Genomic DNA, 5,491 nt, shown 5'->3' on the forward strand with positions numbered 1-5,491 from the left:
CACCTGAAGCCAGCGAGGCCCGCGACCCCCCGCTGACCTCCGCCTGGTCCCCGGCGTGCGGCTGCCCCCCCCGGGCCCTTTTGGAGAGCTTGCCGTCAGTAGGTTTGCAGGTTCTTCAGACTGGGTTTTGAGGAAAAACAAGTTGAAATTTGCTACTGGTCAGCAGTTATTATTGCTTTATTTGCATTTACCATCAATTTGCAAGACGTTATTCTGAATATCCTTCCTCAGAAGTGGGCAGACCCTCGGTGGAAATAAGAAAGGAGCCGGGCGCCGTGGCTCACGCCCAGCACTTTGGGAGGCCGAGGCGAGAGGATTGCCTGAGCTCGGGGGTTCGAGACCCGCCTGGGCAACATGGCCAGACCTCGTCTCTACAATCGATCAAAAAATTAGCCGGGTGTGGTGGCACGCATCTGTGGTTCCAGCTACTTGGAAGGATGGGGAGAAGGCTCACCCGAGCCCAGCAGGTGGAGGCTGCGGTGGCCGTGAGTGTGCCCCACACTCCAGCCTGGGCAGCAGAGTGAGACTGACTCAAGAGAAAAGAAAGAAAGAAAAGAAATTAGAAAGGGTTGCAGAGGCTGATGTGACCGGGAGTCTCAAGAGTGTCCTTTCGTCTCCAGTAGGGCCATAGCTGACCCCTCAAGACAGATAAGGACCACCTAGCACGAAAAACGGTAACAGCCAGAAGCTGTCACTGTGAACGGGCCCTGGGCTGAAAGTTGCACACACTTTCATTCTCTGCACCCCTGCAGCCACCTTTCCTCTACTTTGTTCTAAATAGATGAAACTGAAAGTCATTGCGTATAAACAAAAATAAAAGCCCACTTCCTTGTCCACTAGAAGCAGCAAATACATACAGTGAACTGAGAAAGACAAGAGAAGGAAGGAAGGCAATGGAGAACTGTTTATCCAATTTGCAAGAAGGTATTCTGAACGCACTACTTAGTTCTGCATCTGGCACTATGCAGATGAAGGTGAGGCTGACCAGAAGACTACAGTCAGTAAACAAGTACAGAGTTGATGGTTATCAAAACTGGAGCTCTGGTAGGTTCACTTCCCTCCCAGGTCACACAAGGAACAATCTTGAACCAAGATGCAACCCGGGCCCTCTGGATTCTGAAGCTCATTCTCTTTCCGACATCCAAGGCCATCTCCTGCCCGTCACCATCACATCCCTACCCCAGGCAAGCTGATCACGCGGTGTCTCTTCCCAAGGGAAAGAGGAACTGCTCATCCTGCAGTTACTCTGAGAACAACGGACAGTTCTGGTTTGGTTTGGTTTGGTTTTTGAGTTAGAGTCCCACTCCATCGCCCAGGCTGGAGTGCAGTGGCATGCTCACAGCCACCGCAGCCTTGACCTGCTGGGCTCCAGCGATCCTTCTACCTCAACCTCCAAGTAGTTGGAATGACAGGTGCAGGCTACCAGCCCGGCTAATTTTTTTATTTATTGTAGAGATGAGGTCTCGCCAAGTTGCCCGAGCTGGTCTTGAACCTGTGGGCTCAGGCAATCCCCTCACCTCGGCCTCCCAAAGTGCTGGGATGACAGGCTTGAGCCACTGCACTTGGCCTGTTTTGTTCTTATTTGGGATTTTTGTTGTTTTTAGAGGGAGCATTGCTGAAGGGCAAAGGTAGAACAGTGCAGACCTTGAAACTCTAAGCAAGAAAATCAGAAATCACACCGTTTTCAGCAAACTGAAGACAATATGTCCTGGGACTGCCACCATCAGAGAAGCCACACACATCTCATGCACATCCCCTGGGACATGGTGCAGTTCTTGGAAGGCCCTGGTGCATGTTCTATGGTTTTTAGAGCACAACTCTTGGCTTTAGTTACTCCAGCTGGAAATGAAGTCTTAGGCAAGTTACCCCAACTGTGCAATGAAGTCTTAGGCAAATTACTTTAAGCTCTTAAGCCACTTTCTGTCAGATAGTGAAAAATAAGACCTTTTTTAGGGTTGTTGAATGATTCGATGAGACAACATTCTGGTTCTTTGTCATCTATACATCTCTATTAAAGGACGATATCGTTATCGGTCAAGAATCACCCAGGCAAAGTTATGCTTGGCAAAGTCCTTTCTTCCCAGGTCTTAAAAATGTTTGGGACAATCCTGATGATTGAAAACTCCTTTCAAGAGAACTCAATAGAGAAAGGGACAGTTGGGGACAGAGAAGCATGTTTATCTTTTCGTTTCTGGGCACCGGGCGTGAAGGAATGGATGTGTGTTGTGTTTATGACCAAGGACTCAGCAGACCCAGGAAAACTGTAAGCATGCCTTGTGATGTAATCGCCACAGCTGGGACCTGTACAGTTCTGTCCTCCCCAACTTCAAAGTACTTTCATATGGGGGGGGCGTTAAAAAAAAACAAAACGGTATTAGTTTTGGAGGGCAGGCCCCTTGTGGTACACTCGGAATTTGTTCCTTAGAATAATTCTCACTTAAAATGGCCAAAGTTTTTATCTGGAAGTTTTTAGAAGGTTGCATCAAGATTTGCAGAATGATTGGGAGGCTGAGGGGAGTGGATTGCCTGAGCCCGCGGGTTTAAGACCCGCCTGGGCAACTTGGCAAGACCTTGTCTCTACAATAAATCAAAAAATCAGCCGGTCGTGGTAGCGCACGCCTGTAGTTCCAGCTACTTGGAAGGCTGAGGCGGAAGGATCGCCAGAGCCCAGCGGGTCGAGGCTGCGGTGGCCGGGAGCGGCCACTGCACTCCAGTCTGGGCGACAGAGCGAGACTCCAACTCAAAAAAAAAAAGAAGAATAAATACACAGTTTTTTACAAATAAATTCCAGGTTTTTTGGGTCCCCCCTCATATGTTTTCTCAAGTATCTTCTCAGCAGCCCTCTGGAGCTGTGAAGTCAGGTATGATTATTCCATGTTGTCAAAGGTATTGCTGCAAGTGGAGAGGCAAATCAGGATCCTCCATCCCTAACCCAGAATGCTCTTCGATAAGCTTCAGTGCTAGGGTTACACATAAATGTACATCCGTGTCGGGCTCGGTGGCTCAAGCCTGTCATCCCAGCACTTTGGGAAGCCGAGGTGAGGGGATTTCCTGAGCCCGCAGGTTCGAGAACAGCTTGGGCAACTTGGCGAGACCTCGTCTCTACAAAAAATCACAAAAACTAGCCGGGCGTTGTGGCACGTATCTGTAGTTCCAGCCAGTTGAAGGCTGAGGTGGCAGGTCGACACTGGGGTGGCCATGAGTGTGCCACCGCACTCCAGCCTGGGCGATGGAGTGAGACTCCGACTCAAAAAAAAAAAATGTAAGTTCGTGTGTCTGAACAGCGTGTTCCTCCAAACCTGGTTCCTCCTCTGGTTGCCCTGATGACTGTGAGTGCCACTATTGATCCTCTTGCTCAGACTAGAAACTTGGGGTCACCTTTGATTCCTCCCTTCTCTTCTCCATCCCCCTCCATCAGCAACTCTGCTGGCTTCTTCTGATTTCGACTTCTGGCCCCTTCCCTCTGCTCAGTTGCACCTTCACTAAAGCCGCCATCCACCTCCGCCTCTGGCCCTCCTCACCAGCCTCTCTGCGTCTGCTCTTGATCCTGATATCTTGCCTGGATGCAGTGACGTCCAGCGGAGGCCACAAAACGTGGGGTACTTCCTTGCTGAAGCTCATCTGTTTCTTCACATCACACCGGGAACAAGAAATCAAGCCTCTTCCGTGTCTTACAAGACCCTGTGTCACCTGGACCCTGCACCATCATGCACTACCGTATTTATCTTTTTTTTTTTTTTGAGTTGGAGCCTCACTCTGACGTCCAGGCTAGAGTGCAATGACACGCTCACAACCACCCCAGCATCGACCTGCTGGGCTCTGGCGATCCTTCCACCTCAGCCCTCCAAGGACCCGGAATGGCAGACACACACTACCACGCCTGGCTAATTTTTTTGATTTATTTTAGAGACGAGGTCTCGACAAGTTGCCTGGGCTGGTCTCGATATTGCGGACTCAGGCAATCCACTCACCTCGGCCTCCCAAAGTGCTGGGATGACAGGCTGAGCCACCAAGACTGGTCTTAATGTTTTGATTTATTGTAGAATCGCGTTCTCACCACGTTGCCCAGACTGGTCTCAAACCCGTGGGCTGAGGCAATCCTCTCGCCTCAACCTCCCAAAGTATATTTATCTTCTTTATAGCACTTTTTGCCATCTAACTTTTGATCCCTTATCTGTTGCCTCTGTCTCCCTTGCCTGAATATCTGCTCTCTGAAGGCAGTGACTGGGTCTACCTTCCTAAACATTGCGCCTTGACAGCCAAACACACAGTGGGTGCCACTGAATAGTTCTCGATTAAAGACCTAGTTAAGGAGTTACATTTCTAGCTATCCCAGAGCTACCCATATACTTAGTACTTCCCTGCCCTACAGATAGGAAACCATCAGACGGTATTCCAAGTTCCACTGAGTCTCTGTCATAAACTGTCAGTCAATGGGTTTTGAAGACGAGGACATAGTATCCTTCCTTGAACGTTTCACAGCTAGGCAGGAGGACCAGCTGACGCCAGCTCCTTCACACAGCGTGTGGGTGTGATGCCCATCCACCTTCATTCTGGATCTCAGCTGATGGTGCCACCTTTTCCTTAGTTTCCAAGCAAGCAGGAAAATGCGGACTGCCTTCAGCATTCCTTCTCCCCACCTCACTCCCCCGCCCCCACTTTCTGATGACCCAGCGGTCATCAATAGTCCTTCTCAAGTCTCTCCTTCCCTCCTGATCCTTCTTTCAGGCCTGATCATCCCCTGCGTGGGCAGTAACTACCTCCTCTGCTTCCACTTCTTTCCAGGAAAGAGAGATTGAGGAGAGAGCTTTGGATCCGAGACTCCCCCACCTGCTAGCTAGGTGACCTCGGGTCAGTCTCTAATCTACCTCAGGGTTTGGGAATGATTTTATAGAAGTCAATAAAATAAAATGCTTTAGGCCAGGTGCGGTGGTTCAAGCCCGTCATCCAGCACTTTGGGAGGCTGGGATGATTGGATTACCTGAGCCCACGGGTTTGAGACCAGCCTGGGCACCCTGGCGAGACCTCGTCTCTACAATAAATCAAAAAATTAGCTGGGTGTGTTAGCACGCGCCTGTAGTTCCAGCTACTCAGAAAGCTGAAGCAGAAGGATCGCCTGAGCCCAGCAGATCAATGCTGTGGTGGCCGTGAGTGTGCCCCTGCACTCCAGTCCTGCCTGGGTGGCAGAGTGAGACTCTGACTCAAAAAATAAAATCTAATAAATAAGTAAATAAATAAAGTGCTTTAAACAATGTCCAGGCCGGGTGTGGTGGCTCACACCTATAATCCTAACACTTTGGGAGGCTGAGGTGGAAGAATTGCTTGAGTCCAGGAGTTTAAGGCCAGCCTAGGCAACAGAGCAAGACCTGGTCTCTCTCTACAAAAAAAATCAAAAGCTTAGCCAGGGATGGTGGCACAAGCCTGTAGTTCCAGCTGAGGGGAGAGGCTGAGGCTGAAGGATCACCTCAGCCCAGGAGGAGGTCAAGGCTGC

Source organism: Carlito syrichta, unplaced genomic scaffold (assembly GCF_000164805.1).
Source record: "Carlito syrichta isolate Samal-C Ts95f unplaced genomic scaffold, Tarsius_syrichta-2.0.1 Scaffold308811, whole genome shotgun sequence".
In the NCBI taxonomy this organism is placed as follows: Eukaryota; Metazoa; Chordata; class Mammalia; order Primates; family Tarsiidae; genus Carlito; species Carlito syrichta.